The following is a 22249-nucleotide window of genomic DNA, read 5'->3' as shown; positions in this document are numbered from 1 at the left end:
AGGCCAAGCCCCTTCCCCTGCGAACCCGGGCGGCGCGGAATCAGCCAGGTAAGGCCCGGTCCCCCGCGGCTGCCAGGCCGAGCCCCTTCCCCTGCGAACCCGGGAGGCGCGGGATCGGCCAGGTAAGGCCCGGTCCCCCGCGGCTGCCAGGCCGAGCCCCTTCCCTGCGAGCCCGGGAGGCGCGGAAACGGCCTTGTAAGGCCCGTTCCCCCAGGGCTGCCAGGCCGAATCCCTTCCCTGCGACCCCGGGAGGCACGGAAACGGCCTTGTAAGGCCTGTTCCCCCGCTGCTGCCAGGCCGAGCCCCTTCCCCAGGAAACACAAGCGCTGAGGAGAGTGGCTTGAGGGAAGCCCTTCCTCTGGGTGGGCACCTGGAAGGGCAACTTGAACAACCCGAATAGACAAGGGAGATAGGGCCAGTCGTCTGGCCCCTCAGGTGACCTAGAACAGTCCATCCCCTAGGGCCCTGGAGTGGACCAGGGACTCCCCAAGGACGAGAGCTCTGGGTTGGGCGGAAGGAACTCCTTCAACAGAGGCTTGGAGGGGACGGAGCTCCATTGACTCTCGGAGAGAGGAGGGGGGACAGAGAACTAGGCTCAACAGCGCCAGCAAACATTGTGGCCAGGAGCGGAACTGCACCGCTGACAGAACTAAGGAGCAGAAAAGGGACAGGACCCACAGGGAAGGCTGACCCCTAGGCAGCAAAGGGGAGGAGAAAGAGCTAGGTTCAACAAGCTCACCCAACAGGCCCCTCTAGAACCACCTTCAGGAAGGGGAACAAGCAGGCCAAAAAAAGAAGCCACAACACTCCAAAATACACCATTAAATACAAAGAACCATGCGCAAATCAAGGAAATCCCTAATAACTGGAGACACCATGACAAATCCTAGCAAGTTCCCAAGTCCACCAAATCGCACAGATCCAGGGGAAGAAGACTTAAAAACGGTAATGAGGAAGGAAATGCAGGAATTACTAACAGTAATGAAAGAAACCCTAGCTACCGAATATAAGAAAACCATGGAAGAACGAATCAGCCAAATTAAAGAAGAAATATCAAAGAACATGAGAGAGACCATACAAAAAGAAGTGAAGGACTTAAGAGACAAAGTAACAAGCCTTACGAGCAGAAACACAGAGTTGGAGAAGCACATTGAAGAACTCGAAGGAAAACTACAATCAAAAAAAGATCAAGAAACCAACAAAGAAATAAAAGGCAAAGCACTGGAAGGAAAAATCCAATATCTAATGAATAAAGACAAAAGGAACAATCTAAGAATTGTGGGTATACCAGAAGGGGAGGAAATAGGGAAGGGGGAAGAACAGGTAGTCAGGGAGATAATAACAGAGAACTTCCCCACACTCTGGAAAGACACTTCAGGACAAATCCAGGAAATCAAGAGGGTTCCTAATAAAATAGACCCTAATAAGCCAACACCAAGACACATAATAATCCAAATGGCAAAAAACAAAGAGAAAGAGGAACTCCTGAAAGCAATAAGGGAGAAAAAAAACCTCAAGTACAAAGGAAAGGACATAAGAATCAAACCGGATCTCCCATTTGAAATAATTCAAGCAAGAAGACAGTGGAATGACATATTTACACGACTGAATGAAAGAAATTTCCAACCCAGGGTACAATACCCAGCAAAACTATCATTCATATGGGAGGGCAGAATAAAAACATTCTCAAACATGAACGAACTTGAACTATTTGTGCAAACCAAGCCGATCCTAAACGACTTACTCAGAGATGAATTACATAATCCAAACCCCCGATTGTAACAACAACCACTCCACACAATACAACGGCACAACAGTCCTCTCTATCAATAATTTCCCTAAATGTGAATGGACTGAACTCTCCAATTAAAAGACACATAGTAGAGAACTGGGTTAGGAAAAATAAACCGGACTTCTGCTGTCTGCAAGAAACACACCTACAGTTACAGGATAAGCACAGGCTTAGAATAAAAGGATGGAAAGTAATTATTCAGGCCAATGGAAAACAAAAAAGAGCAGGGACAGCCATTCTTATATCAGACCAAATTGTATTCAACCTCAAGAAAGTGATCAGAGACAAAGAGGGTCACTACTTACTGATCAGGGGAACATTAGATCAAGAAACACTAACCCTGGTCAATATCTATGCACCTAATGTAGAGTCAGCAAAATATGTGAGGCAACTACTGGCAAACCTGGAGAAACACATGAAGGGAAATGTGATAATAGTAGGGGACCTCAATACTCCACTATCACCATTGGACAGAACCACCAAACAGAAAAATAGCAAAGAAATAAGAGCTCTAAATGAAAAATTAGAAGATTTAGGGCTAATAGATTTATATAGAGCCCTCCATCCCCAGAAAGCAGAATACACATTCTTCTCAAACCCACATGGAACCTTCTCCAGAATAGATCATGTCTTAGGATACAAAGCCAACCTATATAAGACCACAAAGGTAAGGATCATAAGAAGTACCCTTTCAGATCACTATGCAACAGAGGTTAAAATTGATGTCAAGAAGAAGCAATGGAGAAAAACTAATACCTGGAGATTAAACAACATGCTGCTCAACAACAGCTGGATCAAAGAACAACTCAAGGAAGAAATAAAAAGATTCCTTGAGACAAATGACAATGAAGAGACAACATGTCAAAACTTATGGGACACAGCAAAAGCAGTAATTAGGGGGAAACTCATAGCAATACAGGCCTATGTCAAGAAACAGGAAAACAACAAAACCAACAGTTTAAAAGATCACCTCAAAGAACTGGAACAACAGCAACAGAGGAATCCAACCACAACCAGAAGGCAAGAAATAATAAAAACCAGAGCAGAAATAAACAACATCGAAACCAAGAAAACAATACAAAAAATCAACGAGACCAGGAGTTGGTTTTTCGAAAAAATAAACAAGATAGACAAACCATTGGCAAAACTCACCAAAAAAAAGAGGGAAAACACCCAAATCAGTAGGATCACAAATGAAAGGGGAGAGATTACAACAGAACCCCAAGAAATACAACACATCATGAGATCATATTATGAACAACTATACTCAACTAGGTTAGAGAACCCAGTAGAAATAGACAGATTCTTGGACAAACACCCTATTCCAAGACTGGAAAAGGAGGATCTAGAAAGACTAAACAGACCAATCACCTCAGAGGAAATTGAAGATGTAATTAAAAAACTCCCTAAGAACAAAAGCCCAGGCCCAGATGGATTTACAGGTGAATTCTATCAAACATTTCAAGAAGACTTACTACCACTTTTCCATAGGCTTTTCCAAACCATAGAAAAAACAGGAATCCTCCCCAACTCCTTTTATGAGGCTAATATCACACTCATTCCCAAAGAAGGCAAAGACACCACCAAAAAAGAAAACTACAGACCAATCTCACTAATGAACATAGATGCAAAGATACTTAACAAAATCTTAGCAAACCGAATCCAACACTTCATCAAAAAGATCATACATCATGACCAAGTGGGATTCATACCAGGAATGCAAGGTTGGTTCAACATACGCAAATCAATCAACATTATACACCACATCAACAACATGAAAGACAAAAACCACATGGTCATATCAATCGATGCAGAGAAGGCGTTTGACAAAATCCAGCATCCTTTCATGTTAAAGACACTCAGCAAAATAGGGTTAGAAGGAACTTTCCTCAAGATAGTTACAGCTATATATGAAAAGCCTACAGCCAACATTATACTTAATGGCGAGAAACTAGAAGCATTCCCACTAAGTTCAGGAACTAGACAAGGCTGTCCACTCTCTCCACTCTTATTCAATATAACCTTAGAAGTCCTAGCAATAGCAATCCGACAAGAGAAGGGAATCAAAGGAATTCAAATAGGGAAAGAGGAACACAAGCTATCTCTATTTGCCGACGATATGATGATATACATCGAAAACCCTAAAGAGTCCACAGTAAAACTCCTAGAAACAATCAACCAATACAGCAAAGTGGCTGGATACAAAGTCAATACACAAAAGACAGTTGCGTTTCTATATACAAACAATGAAGCTGAGGAGAGAGAGATTAAAAATACAATCCCATTTAAGATAGTATCAAAAAATATCAAGTATCTAGGAATCAACCTTACAAGAGAAGTGAAAGACCTATACCAGGGAAACTTCAAAACGCTTCAGAAAGAAATTGAAGACGATCTAAAGAAATGGAAGAACATCCCATGCTCATGGATAGGTAGAATTAACATAGTCAAAATGACTATCCTACCCAAACTTCTATATAGATTTAATGCAATCCCTATCCAAATCCAGACACAATTCTTTAAAGAAATAGAACAATCAATCACAAAATTCATCTGGAACCACAAAAGAGCCAGGATAGCCAAACACATACTCAAAAACAAGAAGCTGGGTGGAATCTCCTTACCTAACTTGAAACTATACTATAAAGCCATAGTAATCAAAACAGCATGGTACTGGAACAGAGACAGGACCTCAGACCAGTGGGTTCGAACAGATTTCCCAGACATAAACCCCCAGATATACAGCCAACTAATATTTGATAAAAGAGGCAAGAATCTGAAATGGAACAAAGAAAGCCTATTCAACAAATGGTGTTGGCACAACTGGAAAACCACATGTACGAAAGTGAAAATCAACCCATACCTCACTCCTTATACAAAAGTCAACTCAAAATGGATCAAAGACCTTGAAATCAGACCCGAATCTATAAAATTTATTGAGAATAAAATAGGGAGAACACTTGAAGACCTATATATCAAAAAGGTCTTCGAGAATGGAACACCAATGGCAAGAACCTTAGCAGCAAACATAAACAAATGGGACTACATCAAACTAAAAAGCTTCTGCATGGCGAAAGAAACCTTACTTTATGCAAGAAGACAGTTAACAGAATGGGAAAAAATCTTTTCACTAGACATATCAGATAAAGGGCTGATATCTAGAACTTACAAAGCACTCAGAAAACTGAGCCCCTCAAAACCAAACAAAGCCATTAAAAAGTGGGGAGAAGAAATGAATAGACACTTCTCTGAGGAAGACAGAAGGATGGCTAACAAACACATGAAAGCATGCTCACCTTCACTCATCATCAGAGAGATCCAAATCAAGACAACAATGAGATACCACCTTACACCAGTAAGGATGGCTCACATCAAAAATACTGAGAACAATCTTTGTTGGCGGGGATGTGGTATGAAGGGAACCCTCATCCACTGCTGGTGGGAATGCCCCCTAGTCCAACATCTATGGAGAACAGTCTGGAGAGTGCTCAAAGAACTCAGAATTGAGCTCCCTTTTGACCCAGCAATTGCACTTCTAGGTATATACCCCCAAGGTGGAAGAACATTCATCCCAAAATACGTGTGCACCCCACTATTTATCGCAGCACTCAGTATAATAGCCAAATCTTGGAACCAACCACGATGTCCAACAACAGATGAATGGATCATTAAGATGTGGTATCTATACACAATGGAATATTACATGGCAGTCAGAAACGATACAATCACAGATTTTGCAGCAACGTGGATGGACCTAGATCATGTTATGTTAAACGAAGTAAGTCAGAAGACAAAAGATAAACACAGAATGGTAGCACTATTCTGAAGCACACAGAACATACATCTTAATCACAACTAATACTTAACAATCAAATAACAGGGTCTAACAGGATAGAAACTCCAAACACTGTAATAGTCAACATATACCTGGGAACAGTGCCCAAAACACATGAAAAACTAACAACACAAACTTTCGACTACACATTATACCACGAAGAAAACAGCAACACCAGAACAGCAGCATAGAGAGAACAGGTACGTAATCAACCTTCTACAACAAGGACTCATAATAGTCCTGTAGAGATCATATACAGGAACACAGGTAAAGAATACCAAGGCAAACCACTGACTCCAATGGAAACATCCCATAACACTACGTATTAATGCCTCTATCTTACTATATGTAAAATAACCTCTCAGCTTCTCTGTCCACAGGCGTTCTTGGATACAAAGGGCGGACAAGCTAAGATGGCAGCTCGGGATACCACACGAGATACCATACCTAGTTTGCACTACGAGATGACCCCGAGAAAACTCTTTATTTTTTTTATTTATTTATTTTTTTTTTGAGAAATCTCTTTAACATACACTTTATCTCTAGGTTTACCTTCTTTTAGGGTTTCAAGCACGTGACCAGTCAAACCACCAAAGCAGTAACAGCAACGAACAGACTCAAACTACATACTCTATTCACTGAACACATTCAAGCAAACTAGCATTCCCTTGTTATTCTCTCCTCTCTTCTCACCACTTGCTTTTTGATTTTTTTCTCTTCTATTCTTTTCTTTACTTTCTATCTTTTCTTTTCTCCCTTTCTTTCTAATGTATTTTTCTCTTTTCTCCCTCCCTACCCCTTCCATACACCTTACCCTTTCCCCCCTCTGGAAACCCAACTATCCCTCCACCCCTCAATCCCATCCAGACCTCCCTCTATATTAAAACACTTCACCCTCAGTTCCTAATCTATTAGGCAACAAGATCGACCTCCTACCCCAACGAACCAGTACCCAGCACCCAAGAGAAGGGACACCCAGTCAAACCCACACCTCGTCCCGGACAAGAAAAGACAGCCAACTCCCCTGCGGACTCATGCTGCGAGGCCCTCCCTACCTATTCCCCCTAATGTGGACTGTTACTTGAAACCGGACCTAGGTCCAAAAGTATCCCCAATGCAAGAACTCTTCCAAGACCTCCCTGCCGCAAATTTTTACCAACCTGAAGAAGGTCAGGGGGTGGGATAGGAAGATGCCTGAGAACCCACACATTACAACAAAAACCCAAAAGACAATGGGAAAAACTGTACTTCCAACATAGGCATAGGACCTGTAATACACCACCTCGTTACCTGCTCTCCCCCAAATGTAAGGTAGTCTTTTGCACCACTTTGGCCCTTTAAAACCTTCGCGAACTCATTTTTCTTCTTTTCTTAAATTTATTTATTTTTTTTTTTAAATGTTGGTCCTACATATACATTTAAGAGCACATACATTTTTATTTATTTCTTCTTTCTTTTTTTTTTTTAATTTTAATTTTTATTTTTATCATTTTTGGGTATGTGACCTGTGTCTGTTATACCCTCTCTCCACCCCCAGCTACACCGACAATATAATGTATGTAGCACCACTTCCCCCTGCAAAGACACACTAAATAAAGGGGAAATCTTACATATATATATATATATAAAACAAAAAGAGCTCTTATCTACTAGAGATAGGAACTCATAGTTGTTTACAATACAGGGATATCTCCTACCTTGAAAATATGTCATGTGGAATCAGCTTAGACCTCAGGTGATTAGATACCATTCATCCAGCCTTGAAATCTTGATCCCAGACAAAGGATTGGCACAGCTCTTCACAACAGCTACAGGAAACAAACTCCATCTGAGCCAGCCTTAATACTGCGGGGTCAACAACAAGGGCCAGCTCTAACATGATATCCTGACAATGAGGAAAATGCGAACAACTTGTCCTGAGAGCAGATTAGCATACCTTACCAGATAACGACAAGACAAAACCAGAAGACGCGGCACCATTTGGTAGGCCCAAAAGCCAAGATCGTGACTTACAGATGACTGGCTACTAGAACCACGACCAGACAGTATACACCTTGGGCCCAATATAAAAGCCCTAGTTCAGGGTTTGCACTATGACTTGCACAATAATCATGATCCCTAGTCCCAAAGGTCTGACAGAGACAACTGCAACAGAATGGGGCTTCTGGAAGCACAAAGAAAGATGCTATCCTAGGAGCCATCCTAGGTTCAGTGCAAAGACCAAGATCACCAACCACAGAAGATGGATTAAAACGACACTGAGGCAACAGAACCTCTAGAACCACAAAGACTGACTTCATCATAAGTCCCACCTCAGGATCTGTGCAGATACGGAGACCTCTACACACAGAGCTCTGATTGTATCACCCTGGACAGAGCAGAAGTCTTCCACACACACACAAAAAAAAAAAACACCACCGGGAGAATAAATGATCCTGAGCAAAGTCTAGAGCTGATCCCATGACAGTATACTCCAAGGACGGAGAAACCCCATATTTCTTAGGCCAAGTGAATTCCTTTTAGAATACCCCAATATTTACTGTGCCAGGGCAGGAGGGAAAAAAAAAACAAAAATACAAAAACCACAAAACCTTGGTTATTTCATATATACATATATTTTTCCCTTCATTTATTATTGTTATTATTATTTTTATATACCTATCTATTTTGGTCGATTTCTCTGTTTGGGTGTGACTACTGAAATCGTGGTCCCCAATTATACTTATTTTTTTTTCTCTCTTCTTTTCTCTTCTTTCGTTATGTGCTATGCCACGTTTCTTATTTCAAGACCATGGCGTGTTTTTGGTTTGTTTGTTTGGTTTTTGGTTGTTTGTTTTGCTTTGTTTTTCATCAGTTTTTTTTTTTTTTTTTTTTTTTTTTTGGTGCTTACCGATATAGATGGAGTCCCCACTGGATAATTGACTCTTTTTTTTTTGGTACTGGTGGAGTGTTTCAACTTCTTTTTCTCCTTCATCTCCCAAATCGATGATGAGAGCCTCTAGAAGGATTCCATCCATTTTTGGAGTATTAGACTCTTACCCCAGTTTATTTATCTTCTCTTTTTCAGGCAAAATCATGCAACTTGAATTAGCTAGTCCTGCCTACAATTAGAGGGGGAGATAAGGGAGGCATTAAGACCAAACATGGGCAAGACTACTAAGTAGTGGGTTGGATACAGAGGGGACCACATATTCTAGCCGCCCTGGGGGTGAGGGAAGAGGAAATGGGAGGTAGGACAAAAACGGAGGTGTAGGGAGGACAAATTGGTGATGGGAATCCCCCCTGATTTTATGTAAATATGTACCTAAAATGTTATTGTCAACAATATGTAAGACACTATGATCAAAATAAAAATTATATATATTAAAAAAAAAATACAATTTTAGCAACAAAGTAAAAAAAAAAAAAAAAAAAAAAAAAAAAGAATAAAATCAAATATATCTAGAGGAATCACTGCATTCTTTTTTTTAATTTTTAGGTCGAGTTTTTACAAGAGCAAATTTACTTTATCTTTACAGACTCAGAAAAAACAAGACTGCATTTGATCAAGAATTTAAGGAAAGAGAAAAATGTAGTGTCTTTATATTTGAGGGAGCTGAGTAAATGCTACTGTAATGATATTTATGAAGATTTTCTATCACTCCTTGACATTTATCTAAAATCCATGTAAAAAATCTGTTTAGTGGGGGGAACGCTAAACCCTGCCACTCCACCACCCCTTCTTTTTCTTTTTTTTTTTGTTGTTGTTGTTTGTTTTTTTTTGGCCACACCCGACTGTGCTTAGGCTCCTGGCTCTCTGCTCAGAAATAGCTCCTGGCAGGCACGGGGGACCATATGGGATGCTGGGATTCGAAAAAAGCAAAATATCTTCTTTTTATTTTTTTTTTGGCTTTGTGCCACACCCGGTGATGCTCAGGGGTTACTCCTGGTTATGCGCTCAGAAGTCGCTCCTCGCTTGGGGGACCATATAGGACGCTGGGGGATAGAACCGCGGTCCATCCTAGGCTAGCACTGGCAAGGAAGATACCTTACCTCTATCGCCATCAGGCCAGCCCTCAAAGCACCCCTTCTTTTTCTTGTTTTGTTTTGATTTGTTAGTTTTTTGACTTTATTTTCCTTCTCTTTTTTCTTCCACTTTTTTCTTTCTTTTTCACTCTTGTGATTATTATTTGGAGATTTTTTAAAATTTTTTTAAATTTTTTATTATTTTTTCTCCTCTTTTTTTGGTAGTTACTACCAACATTTCTCTTCCTTTTTTTCTTTTTTATCGTTTTTTTTCTTTTTTCGTTTTTATCCCCAAGAACAACAGAATAGATACCCAATCTACAACAAGCTGTAAAGTGGAGACCAGTTACACTAGTATTCTGAAAGATAAAGAGGGAGATATGGAATACATGCAGGAACGGGGTGGAGGAAGGACAACACTGGTGGTGGGAATGCCCCTCATTCATTGTTACTATGTACCACAAATAATTCTGTGAAAGATTTGTAATGAACTTTGGTCACAATAAAAAGTTATTTAAAAAGATCTGTTTAGTGTGGGTTTAGCTTTTGCTTCTGTTGCAGTGCCTCAGAGTTGAATCCATCACCTGAGGGTCATAAGGCTTAAAAACCAAGAATGGCTTTTATAAACTATTTCTTTCTCACCGCACACATGGTAGGAAAAAAAAAAACAGGCTTTTTCACATTCTAACTAATGACTCCTCTTCCTGGTTTTCTATAAAAGAACAAGAAACCAACTGGGACCCATGGGTACATGTTACAGACTCACCTGGGATCCACACGTTATAAAAAAAAAAAATAAAAACCCCGAAGATTCAGCCTTGTTTATCTTGGGGGCTGGTGTGCTCTGCTTTTGGCTTGGATAAGTAAATTGTGATATGCAGCTCCAATCACAGTATAATTCTACACATGCCTAAGTTCAGGATCCTGCTAGTACTGAGGATTTACCCAGTCTGGCGATTTTATTTACTATTGATGTAGGATAGGTGACAGAAGGTTTCTGTGATTGTTCACATTTCGATTCCCAGGTTCTTTAAATTGTTCATGCTTGAAAATATTGAATAGTAATTGTGATCAAAGTCAGAGTTAGAATACAGAAAACTTTATGGGAAGGTAAAGAAGGAAAAGAAAATTCCTTCTGTGGGGAGGAAATTAGTTAATAAAATTAAGGTAATATGTTTATTTTGGGGGGAAGTGGACACTTCTATAGGAAAACTGAGTCTATATCAGCTTTAAAAAATTCTGCATTTCTTTACAAAAATATATAAGAGTATTCTGGCTGTTTTGAGTCATAGGTTTTGGTATTGCCTTAGGCATTGTCCATTTTCTTTTTTTTTTTTTTTTTTTTGGTTTTTGGGTCACACCTGGCAGTGCTAAGAGGTTATTCCTGGCTCCAGGCTCAGAAATTGCTACTGGCAGGCACGGGGGACCATATGGGGTGCCGGGATTCGAACCGATGACCTCCTGCATGAAAGGCAAATGCCTTACCTCCATGCTATCTCTCCGCCCCCCCCCCCACCATTTTCTTATCTTCCTTGATGGGGCAGAATTCTACGGTCCAGTTAGAAGTGTTAGCCCTTGAAGAAGGGGTGTGTCAATGGAGAACAGATGAAACTGTTGATAAGAGAAAACTACGGCTTCGCCTTTCAATACACTTTAGCCACCACATCCTCTTTTGCCTGCGAACATGTGTTTACTCACAAGATAAAACGTATTTAAATTTATTTCAAGCTAATAAAAAAATGTATGACCACTGTATCTGCACTAATAATAGTGATACATGAATAAAGAATGCTACTTAATGTCTAGTCATAATCTGATTTTCCTCCTTAAGAGAAAATTCTCAGATTTCAGGTGAGTCACCTGTATTAATTCTTAGCCCTGAAATTTTAAAACTATTTTCTGAAAGATGTAAAAAATTTAAACAAATTAACTAACTTGCCTAAGGTTATTCAAGTTATAAGTGACATTAGGGAGCTTTGTAGGGTCCTGACCTTATTGTCACATTAGCTAGTTAGACTGCCTTTTTTCTTCCAATTACCAATGTAAGAAACCTAATTGCTAGCATGAAACTCACATTTGTCCTTTGAAATGTAATTATTTTTCAAGAGTGTTTCAACACAGAAGTGCCTGCTTTTTGAACAAAGAATTTTAGAAATTCTGTGAAGAATTTTAGTTATTTCTTCAATGCAATAAAAAAAACATTGGTAGATAACCTACCAGATTTAATTGAAAATACCTAGAGTGAATACAAATTCATATCAATTGCCCTACACACAAAAATACTGTTTCATATGTGTATATGTATATTATATATAATATGTCTTAGATCTCAGTTAATTTAACTTTAATACAGAATATCCTATCAATGATAAGCTTTTTCCTCACCAAAAGAAATAAAGTTTGTATTTTTCAGAGACAGATATAAAGTAGATTGGTAGTGAAAATGGTTCTAGTCAGTCAACACTGCAAAAGGCAAAAATGTGTGGTGACCTTCCTCCAACTGAAATAACTGCAAAAATTCTTATAGCACTAGCAACTTCACTGCTTTCTATTAAAAAAAGAAAAAAGAAAAAGCTTCTCTCCAGTGATTTTTGTGTTTCCAAGCATCTAAAAAAGAAAAAAGAGCAACCAGCTGAATCCTACTATGACCCTGACTCTCTGGATTGATCTTCTGTTGCCTGTAAGAGTTTGTCAGAGTGAGTGAGTGACTGATGATAATATACAGGGTTAAGCAGATACAGTCCCACTTGTGAACTGAAAGCAGCCATGTGTCTACAGGTAGATTTGTTCAAATCGAGTTGAATTTCTTGACCATGGTAAAATGGGATTTTGATGTCTTAATACATAGATAACCATACTCATTATATAAGTGAATTTAAGTAGCTTGGTTTTCACTATACAAAGATGCAAAATAGACCATTACTGGAATCATAGCTTGATTTTTGTTTTATTCATATTTTAAATCTCTACAATAAAAAAGTTCTATTAGGTATTAATAATAGACAAAATGCTGCATATAATTTTATACTATTTAAAGAATTTGGACATACATGTGCACCCACGGAACATGTGTGTGAGGTGTGAGAACAATATAAGATCTACCTTAGTAATAGAAGCATAAGAACACAATACACTTTTGTTAACCTTAGGCTATATGTTGTAAATGGATCTCTATAATATACCATGCATGATCGAAATTGCATACCTATTAATTCTCCATTTTATCTACTTTCTAATTTCATATTTTACTTTCTAATTTTATATTTTACTTTCTAATGATAAGAGGTTGAAATCAGAAATATTTTATATGGGGCCGGGCGGTGGCGCTCGAGGTAAGGTGCCTGCCTTACCTGCGCTAGCCTAGGAGACGGACCGCGGTTCGATCCCCCGGCGCCCCATATGGTCCCCCAAGCCAGGAGCGACTTCTGAGCGCATAGCCAGGAGTAACCCCTGAGCGTCACCGGGTGTGGCCCAAAAACCAAAAAAAAAAAAAAAAAAAAGAAATATTTTATATGAAAGTAATTAGTTATACTTTATTTTTCTTTGACTTTCTCTCTTTACTAAACATATTGTTTTCCATTTTTTTCCAAGACCTAATAAATTATTTATTTTCTTTGTATAACATCAACCTTGGTACAATATGCCTTTATTGGGCATTTGGGTTTTATTAATGTATTTATTTTTACTATTATGAATAATGTGAATAAAATGGTTGGATCGTGGATGATTCTTTGATATATATGATTTCCATCAGACTGAATTTAAACTGAAGTATTTAGGTAACTTTCTGATTTGTTGTTGTTTTTTCTTCTACAAAATGTCTTTAGAATAGTGATAGAATTTCTTATTCTATTAATGACATAAGTTCTTAGAGAGATTACAAAATAGTAAGAAAGCTTGTAGAGCTTTCGTAGAAATAAAGGATTGAATGTGTCCTCCCAGGCTTCTAAGTACTACAGAATGAAGCAAGATGAGGCCTTCTAGATCATAAAGCACTGAGATGAAGATCTTAGTGGTCTTCAGCAATGCAGAGGATGTACTGACCAGCATTATAACCTAAAATTAAATATCCTGACTTTGTTGGTCAAGTTTTATTTGAAGATGTTCTTAAGTCTCTTGAAAAATATTTGGTAGATTTCTCCTAAGTAATAATAAATGATAAAAATTAATTAGGTGACACTATATATATATTTCTTATTGATTTTAACTAAAATAATTAAATTTTACCTAATTGAAGTGTTGACATGTTAAATAAAAATTAAAAGTGGTGGGACTTGAGAGGTAACCTAAAGGGCTCAAATCATACCTTGGAGGTGGATGAACTTGGTTCAATCCATACCATCACTATGTCCCATCAGCACAATCAGTAATGATCACCTAAAAAGAATTAGGAGGAGACCCAAAACACTATTGATGTTACCCCAAATATAGACAAAGAAAACAAGAGTAGAAAGCTAATAATTTTAATGCCTTATATTTATTTTATTTATCTTACATTTTAATGTGCTATCATTTCTTATATTTTCCTGTAATACAGTCATTTTTAACTCATGATAGAGATAAAAGAAACTAAGACTTGGAGGACTTCAAGGGAAACTTCTCCTGCCTGTGCCTGTCTGCCTGTGTTTCTGAATTCCTGAAGGTCTCCTCAGAAGCCTAGAGAGCGCACCCCCCAAAAAATTGCATTTTGAAGCTGCCCAGTGAGTAAATTCTGGCTGTGGGGATCGCCATCCAATAAGCTGAACTCTCTGGCCTGAGGAGGCTCCGCCTTGCTGCGCCTTTGTTTACTCTGAGGACTTCAAGGGAAACTTCTCCTGCCTGTGCCTGTCTGCCTGTGTTTCTGAATCCCTGAAGGTCTCCTCAGTGGCCTAGGGAGCGCACCCCGTAAAAAACTGTCAACTAGAGACAGCAGAAGAGTGCTTCGTGGCTGCACACTCTTTCTAACTAATGAACCCCACCACAACATGCAGCAAAAACTACACTACTAGCGTGACAATGGGAAAAACTTGCAGGCAAACACCATGCACAGAGAATGAAGACGATAGCTTGGATGACCTAAAAAATTCCAACCATCTGATTAACCTCTAGGATAAGGAACTTAAAATAGAAATATGGAAGATGTTTGTAGAACTAAATGAAAGCATAGATCGATCTGAACAGAACACAAAGACAGAAATCAGAAAACTCCAAGCTGAAATAGCAGATTTGAAAAACACAGTAGCTCAACTGAAAACCTCAGTGGATAGCCTCCATAGCAGGGTAACAGCAGCTGAGGAGAAAATCGGAGTACGGAAGATGAAATTCAAAAAAACCCAACACAGCAGAAGAAACTAGAAAAGAACCTTAGGACAAATGATCAGGCAATGGAAAAAGTACTCAAGAAATGCCAACAGATGAAAATAGAAGTCTTTGATAAACTCAACAGAAACAAAAGAATCATTGGAGTTCCAGAGACCCAGGTAGGAGATCTCCAGGAAGAATCAATTGTAAAAGACATCATCACAGAGATACTCCCAGAGTTAAAAACTATATGCAATAAAATCCTGAATGCCCAAAGAATACCAGCTAAAACAGACCCAAAGGAAAACAGCCTAAGACACATCCTCTTTATGATGACAAATCCTACAGATAGAGATAGAATACTGAAAGCAGAAAGATCAAAAAGGAAAATTACATTCAAAGGAGCATCCCTAAGGCTTACTGCAGACATATCACAAGAAACTCTCAAGGCCAAAAGACAGTGATGGGATATTGTGACAAGACTGAATGAAATGAATGCTTCACTGAGAATACTGCACGCAGCCTACTCACCTTCAGGTTTGAAGGAAGAATACATAGCTTCATGGATAAAAAACAGTTCAGAAATTTCACAGATGAAAAACTAGCCTTAAAGGAAAAACTGACAGGTCTACTCTAAGATAAGAGAGACCAACAAACATAGCAACTTATCATCAAAGATGACATTAAATCCTATGATAATCATCTCCCTCAATTCAATGGACTAAATTCACCAATTAAAAGACACACAGTGGCAAAATGGGTCAAAAAGATGAATCCAACCTTCTGCTGCCTACAAGAAACACACATTTGAATAGTCAGAACAAATATAGACTCAAAATCAAAGGCTGGAGGAAAATCATCCAAGTAAACAACACCCTCAAAAAAGCTGGGGTGGGTGGCCTTATTAATATCTGATGATGCCAACTTTATACTCAGAAAAGTGGTAAGGGACAAAGATGGACACTATGTACTAATCAAGGGATATGTGCAACAGGAAGAAATCAGACTATTAAACATATATGCACCCAATGAGAGACAAGAAAATTATATATTACAATTAATGACAAATCTGAAAGAAGACATCAATAATAACAAAATAATTGTGGGAGACCTCAACACAGCCCTATCAACACTTGCTAGGTCAACCAGACTGAAACCCAACAAAAACATACTAGCCCTGAAAAGAGTAGTGGAAGAAAGAGGACTAGTAGATATATAGAGAACACTTCATCCCAAAAGACCTGGATACACATTTTTCTCCAATGTACATGGGTCATTCTCCAGGATAGACTACATACTGATACATAAAAGATACCTCCATAAAATCAAGAGAATAGAAATCTTGCAGGCTACCTTTGCAGACCACAAGGCTCTGAAATTAGATGTGAACTACAAAGCCACACAGAAGAAAAACTTTAATAATTAGAATTTAGACACCCTGCTACTGAACAAACAGTGGGTCCGAGATGAAATAAAAAAGGAAATAAAAACTTTCCTGGAAACAGATGATAATTAAGATGCAAACTGCCAGAATCTATGGTACACAGCAAAAGTGGTCTTGAGAGGAAAATTTATAGCTCTACAAGAACACATCAGGAAGGAAGAAGGGTCATACCTGAATAACTTAATGACATAGCTAAAAAAATTAGAAACTGACCAACAAAGGGAACCAAAAATAGGGAGACAGAAGGATATAACAAAGCTGAAAGCAGAACTCAATGAAGTGGAAAACCAAAAAATAATCCGAAAGATCAACAAAAGCAGAAGTTGGTTCTTTGAAAAAATAAACAAGATTGATAAACCATTGGCAAAACTCACAAAGAAAGAGAGAGAGAAATATGATAACCCTTATTAGAAATGAAAAGGGGGAGATCACGACAGATACTGCAGAGATCCAAAGGGTAATTAGAGACTACTTTGAGAAACTTTATGCTACTAAACATGAGAAACTAGAAGAAATGGAAAAACACTTGGACAGTTATAACCTTCCACATTTAAGTAAGGAGGACGTAGCATACCTAAACACCCCCATCACTACTGAGGAAATTGAAACTGTAATGAAATATTTGCCCTAAAAGAAAATCTCAGGCCCAGATGGATTTCCTAATGAATTTTTTCAAATCTTTCAAGAGGAGCTACTCCCAATCCTAGCCAGGCTCTTCCATGAAATTAAAAAAATGGGAACACTCCCAAACAGCTTTTATAAAGCCAACATCACCTTGATACCAAAACCAGACAGAGATGCTGCCAGAAAAGAAAATTACAGACCAATATCCCAGATGAATGCTGTTGCAAAGATTTTTTAACAAAATCCTGGCAAATAGGATCCAATGCATCATGAAGAAGATCATACACTACGACCAAGTAGGTTTCATCCAAGGAATGCAAGGATGGTTTAACATCTGTAAATTTATCAACATTATACACAACATCACCAAGAAGAAAAATAAAAATCACATGATCATATCAATAGACTCAGAGAAAGCATTTGATAAGGTCCAACACCCATTCTTGATAAAAAAAAAAACTCTCAGCAAGATGGGAATGGAAGTAACCTTTCTCAATCTAGTTGAAGTCATCTACCACAAGCCAATGGAAAATATTATCCTCAGTGGAGAAAAACTAAAAGCCTTTCCTTAAAATTCTGGTACAAGACAAGGCTGTCCACTCTCACCACTCCTCTTCAACATAGTACTTGGAGTTCTTGCTATAGCAATCAGGCAAGAAAAAGATATCAAGGGAATCCAGATAGGAAAGGAAGAAGTCAAACTCTCATTGTTTGCAGACAACATGATACTCTACTTAGAAAACACTAAATTCTATACCAAAAAGCTTCTAGAAACAATAGACTCACATAAGACAGTGGCAGGCTACAAAATTAATACACAGAAATCAATGACCTTTTTATACACCAATAATAATACAGAAGAGACGGAAGTCAAGAAGGCAATCCCATTCACAATAGTGCCACACAAACTCAAATATCTTGGAATCAACTTGACCAAAGACGTGAAGGACCTATACAAAGAAAACTATAAAGTGCTGCTCCAAGAAATAAGAGAGGACACACGGAAATGGAATCACATACCCTGCTCATGGATTGTCAGGATTATCATCATTAAAATGGCAATACTCCTCAAAGCATTATACAGATATAATGCGATTCCCTTAAAAATACCCATGACATTCTTCAAAGAAGTGGATGAAACACTTATGAAGTTCATCTGGAACAATAAACACACTCGAATAGCTAAAGCAATCCTAGGGAAAAGAAAAATGGGAGACATTACTTTCCACAACTTTAAACTGTACTACCAAGCAATAGTTATCAAAACAGCATGGTCTTGGAATAAAGACAGACCCTCAGATCAGTGGAATAAGCTTGAGTTCTCAGACATTGTCCCACATTACTTTCCCCAACTTTAAACTGTACTACAAGGCAATAGTTATTAAAACAGCATGGTATTGGAATAAAAACAGACACTTAGATCATTGGAATAGGCTTGACTTCTCAGACATTGTCCCCCAGACATACAATTACCTAATTTTTGACAAAGGAGCAAGAAATCCTATGTGGAGCAGGGAAAACCTCTTCAACAAGTGCTGCTGGCAGAACTGCTTAGGCAATTGCTTAAAGTGAACATAGACCCCCAGTTAACATTATGTACGAAGGTAAAATCCAAATGGATTAAAGACCTTGATATCAGACTGATACCATAAGGTATATAGAACAACACGCTGGTAAAACACTCCATGACATTAAGACTAAAGGCCTCTTCAAGGAGGAAACTGCACTTTCCAAACATGAGAAAGCAGAGATCAACAGATGGAAATACATTAAGTTGATAAGCTTCTGCACCTCAAAAGAAATAGTGCCCAGGATACAAGTGCTACCCACCGATTGGGAGAAACTATTCACCCAACACCAGTCAGATAAGGGGCTAATATCCAAAAAATACAGGGCACTGACAGAACTTTAGAAGAAAAAAACATCTAATCCCATCAAAAATGGGAAGAAGAAATGAACAGACACTGAGAAAAGAAATACAAATGGCCAAAAGGCACATGAAAAAATGCTCCTCGTCACTAATTATCAGGGAGATGCAAATCAAAACAACGATGAGATACCACCTCACACCACAGAGATTGGCACACATCACAAAGAATGAGAACAGTCAGTTCTGGCGGGGATGTGGAGAGAAAGGAACTCTTATCCCCTGCTGGTGGGAATGCCATCTAGTCCAACCTCTATGGAAAGCGATATGGAGATTCCTCCAAAATCTGGAAATTGAGCTCTCATTCGACCCAGCTATTCCACTCCTAGGGATATACCCTAAGAACACAAGAATACAATACAAAAAGCCCTTCCTCACACCTATATTTATTGCAGCACTATTCACAATAGCCAGGCTCTGGAAGCAACCAAGATGACCTTCAACAGACAAATGTCTAAAGAAACAGTGGTACATATACACAATGGAATATTATGCAGCTGTCAGGAGAGATGAAGTCATAAAATTTTCCTATACATGGATGTACATGGAATCTATCATGGTGAGTGAAATAAGTCAGAGGGAGAGAGAGACACACAGAAGAGTCTCACTCATCTATGGGTTTAAAAAAAAAATAGAAGTCATTTTGCAACAATCCTCAGAGACAATGAGAGGAGGGCTGGAACTTCCAGCTCACTTCATGAAGCTCACCACAAAGAGTGGTGAGTGCAGTTATAGAAATAACTACACAGTGAACTACTATAATCATATGAATAAATGAGGAAACTGGAAAGCCTGTCTGGAGTACAGGTGGGGGTGGGGTGGGATGGAGGCTGATTTGGGACATTGGTGGTGGGAATGTTTCACTGGTGAAGAGGGTTTTCTTTACATGACCAAAACCTAATCACAATTATATATGTAATCAAGATATTTAAATAAAAAAAATTAAAAAAATTAAAAAATTTCATGGATAATTTAAAAATCTCAATCAGGTGATTTAGAACCAACTGATCCTAATTAACACCTAGTTCTGATTTTAATCCTGTCGAGAGATGCTTGATTTCAATTTGATCTGAAATGAAACCTCTTTATCACAATATTTTTCATAATTACCATAAAATAGTAATATTGAAAAAAACCAACAAAAAAAAAAGAAACTAAGACTTAAAGAAACAAAAAGACTTAGAAATTATGATCCACAAGACCATAGAAATATAGCTAAGTGTCTTAAGTCCACAGAAATATGCATATGTCAGGGAGATGCATATCATGGGAGATAGTTAAGAAAACATAACCTGTCATCAACTCTCAGATTTGAACTCGGGTAGAAGTTTCTTACTTTCCTTCTCGTGGCCTGTGCATTATCATTTCCTTATGAAGATGTGTTCCTGAGAATTGCTTCAGTGTTATAGTCATGAGAATATAGTATCCAATTTTTAATATATAGTGTGTTCTGGAGACTACCTGGACTGCATGACTGGACATAAGTACTTGATAACACTTTTGGCATTGGAGAGGAGGAAGACAATATATATGTAAAACTTCATCTTACATTCATTCAAGAAATGTGTCTTTATTAATTTCCTTTGTTCATTGAAACTGCCACCTGCCATTATGGGGTATTGTCTCTCTACTAATGAAGGAAGAAGGATTCAAATTTTAATCTACCTTTGTCCAACATATGAGTCTGTCCACTAACAAAGAATAATATTCTTTAATTTTATTAGATATTAGGTATTCTTTAATTCTTAAAGGTATTTCCGAGTTTGAATCCACATGCGTCTTTTAAATAATCAAAAAGAGGTTACATGTCATATTAAGATGACAACTTAATAGATATAAGTAAATTATATGTTTTTAATATTATTTATGAAAATAAAAGCTTTGAAAATATTTGTTTATAAGGTAGTGCTTTTGTTAAAAATAAATAAAAGATATGCATGAGGAAGCTTGGAAAGGAAAGCTAAGTTGAACAATACTTTTCAAGACAGTGAAAAACTAGTTTTCAAGAATTTAAAGTTAAAGATTATAAAGTAGCACAGAAAGCACTTTTATTAAAGAGATTATGAGAAATGAGAATCACTCATCATGTATAAGCTTTGAGTTATTTAAATGTCAGGTAACATATTTTAAGAATTTCTTTAATAGGGAATACACATTTAGAAACCTTCAAATAATTTCAGATAAAATGTTACATGAATTTATTAAAAATATTTGTTATATACACCAATATTTGTAAGTCATTATGCCCAGTTGTACTGAAAAGGGAAAAAGAAAAGCTTTGTGTTTTATAATAATCTTACTCTTTAAGGAGTTCCAATTCATGATTCTATTCTTTTATAAGTTAAACCTATTTTTATTTGTTGTTTTTAAATATGGAATGCTTCACGAATTTACATGTCATCCTTGCACAGGGGCCATGCTAATCTTCTCTATATCGTTAAAATTTTAGTATATGTGCTGCCAAAGTGAGCACTTAAACATATTTTAGAAATTACATGGATAAATGGTGAAAATTTAAAAATACATTACCTTATAAATAAATGAATATTTATATACATTGCTGCTTTTCAGTTATACTGATCATTGGCATTACTATTTAAATTACAAATGAAACCCACAAATGATCATCATCAGCTTCTGTGATATTCATAGTAATTTACTTTATTTCTCAATGACAACAATATTCTTATTAGCAGTAAAATTATGATCATTTATATGACTAAAATCATGTTAAATTTCACCTTTATTACTGTTTTTAATTTTTTCACAATCCTATGTGATAATTATTATTTGGCCAAAGTTCATAACAGATATTTAGAATAGCCACTGGTGAGATGAAAGTGATCAGGAAAATATTCTGTGTAAAGCAGAAATTTGTAAGTTGCAATTAAAGTTTTATAATACCTTAAGACTCAAAATATGTTTTTACACAATAATTTTTTGTCCCCCAATTCACAATACAGATCTGGCAAAGGGCCTGTGTTGAGGTGTATGTGGGGTGCATTTACTGTACCTCCTCTTTCTATACAGTCAGTGTAAAAACACAGCCTGTGGTAAGAATTGGGAGGCCTTATCTTTTTTTGTTTGTTTTTTGATTTTGTTAATATAGACTCAAAATATTTTAATGATAAAATAATATAAATAACTAGAAGGAGTGTCAATACTATAATCTATGATTAACTTTTAATCTCAACATATCCATACTATCTCATTGTATAAAGGTTTTCTTTTTGTATGCATAAAATATTTCTATACATCTTACTGATTATAGATTTGAATTTTTTTGTTTGTTTGTTTGTTTGTTTGAGGGCCATATCTGGTGATTCTCAGGGGTTACTCCTG

The 22249-nt window shown here is 37.6% G+C and overlaps 2 non-coding genes across 2 annotated transcripts; both read right to left on the bottom strand.

Annotated features, from left to right (window-relative positions):
- Positions 1 to 21273: 21273 nt before the first annotated feature.
- LOC126026727 (U6 spliceosomal RNA) lies at positions 21274 to 21380 on the bottom strand. Its single transcript, XR_007501947.1, has one exon. It is a non-coding gene; the product is annotated as a U6 spliceosomal RNA (small nuclear RNA).
- Positions 21381 to 21845: 465 nt separating this feature from the next.
- On the bottom strand, positions 21846 to 21977 carry LOC126026997 (small nucleolar RNA SNORA51). The gene has a single exon (XR_007502177.1). It is a non-coding gene; the product is annotated as a small nucleolar RNA SNORA51 (small nucleolar RNA).
- Between the last annotated feature and the right edge of the window lie 272 nt (positions 21978 to 22249).

This window comes from Suncus etruscus, chromosome 13 (genome assembly GCF_024139225.1).
Source record: "Suncus etruscus isolate mSunEtr1 chromosome 13, mSunEtr1.pri.cur, whole genome shotgun sequence".
NCBI classification, from domain to species: domain Eukaryota; kingdom Metazoa; phylum Chordata; class Mammalia; order Eulipotyphla; family Soricidae; genus Suncus; species Suncus etruscus.
This window is presented reverse-complemented; position numbering and strand designations above follow the sequence as displayed.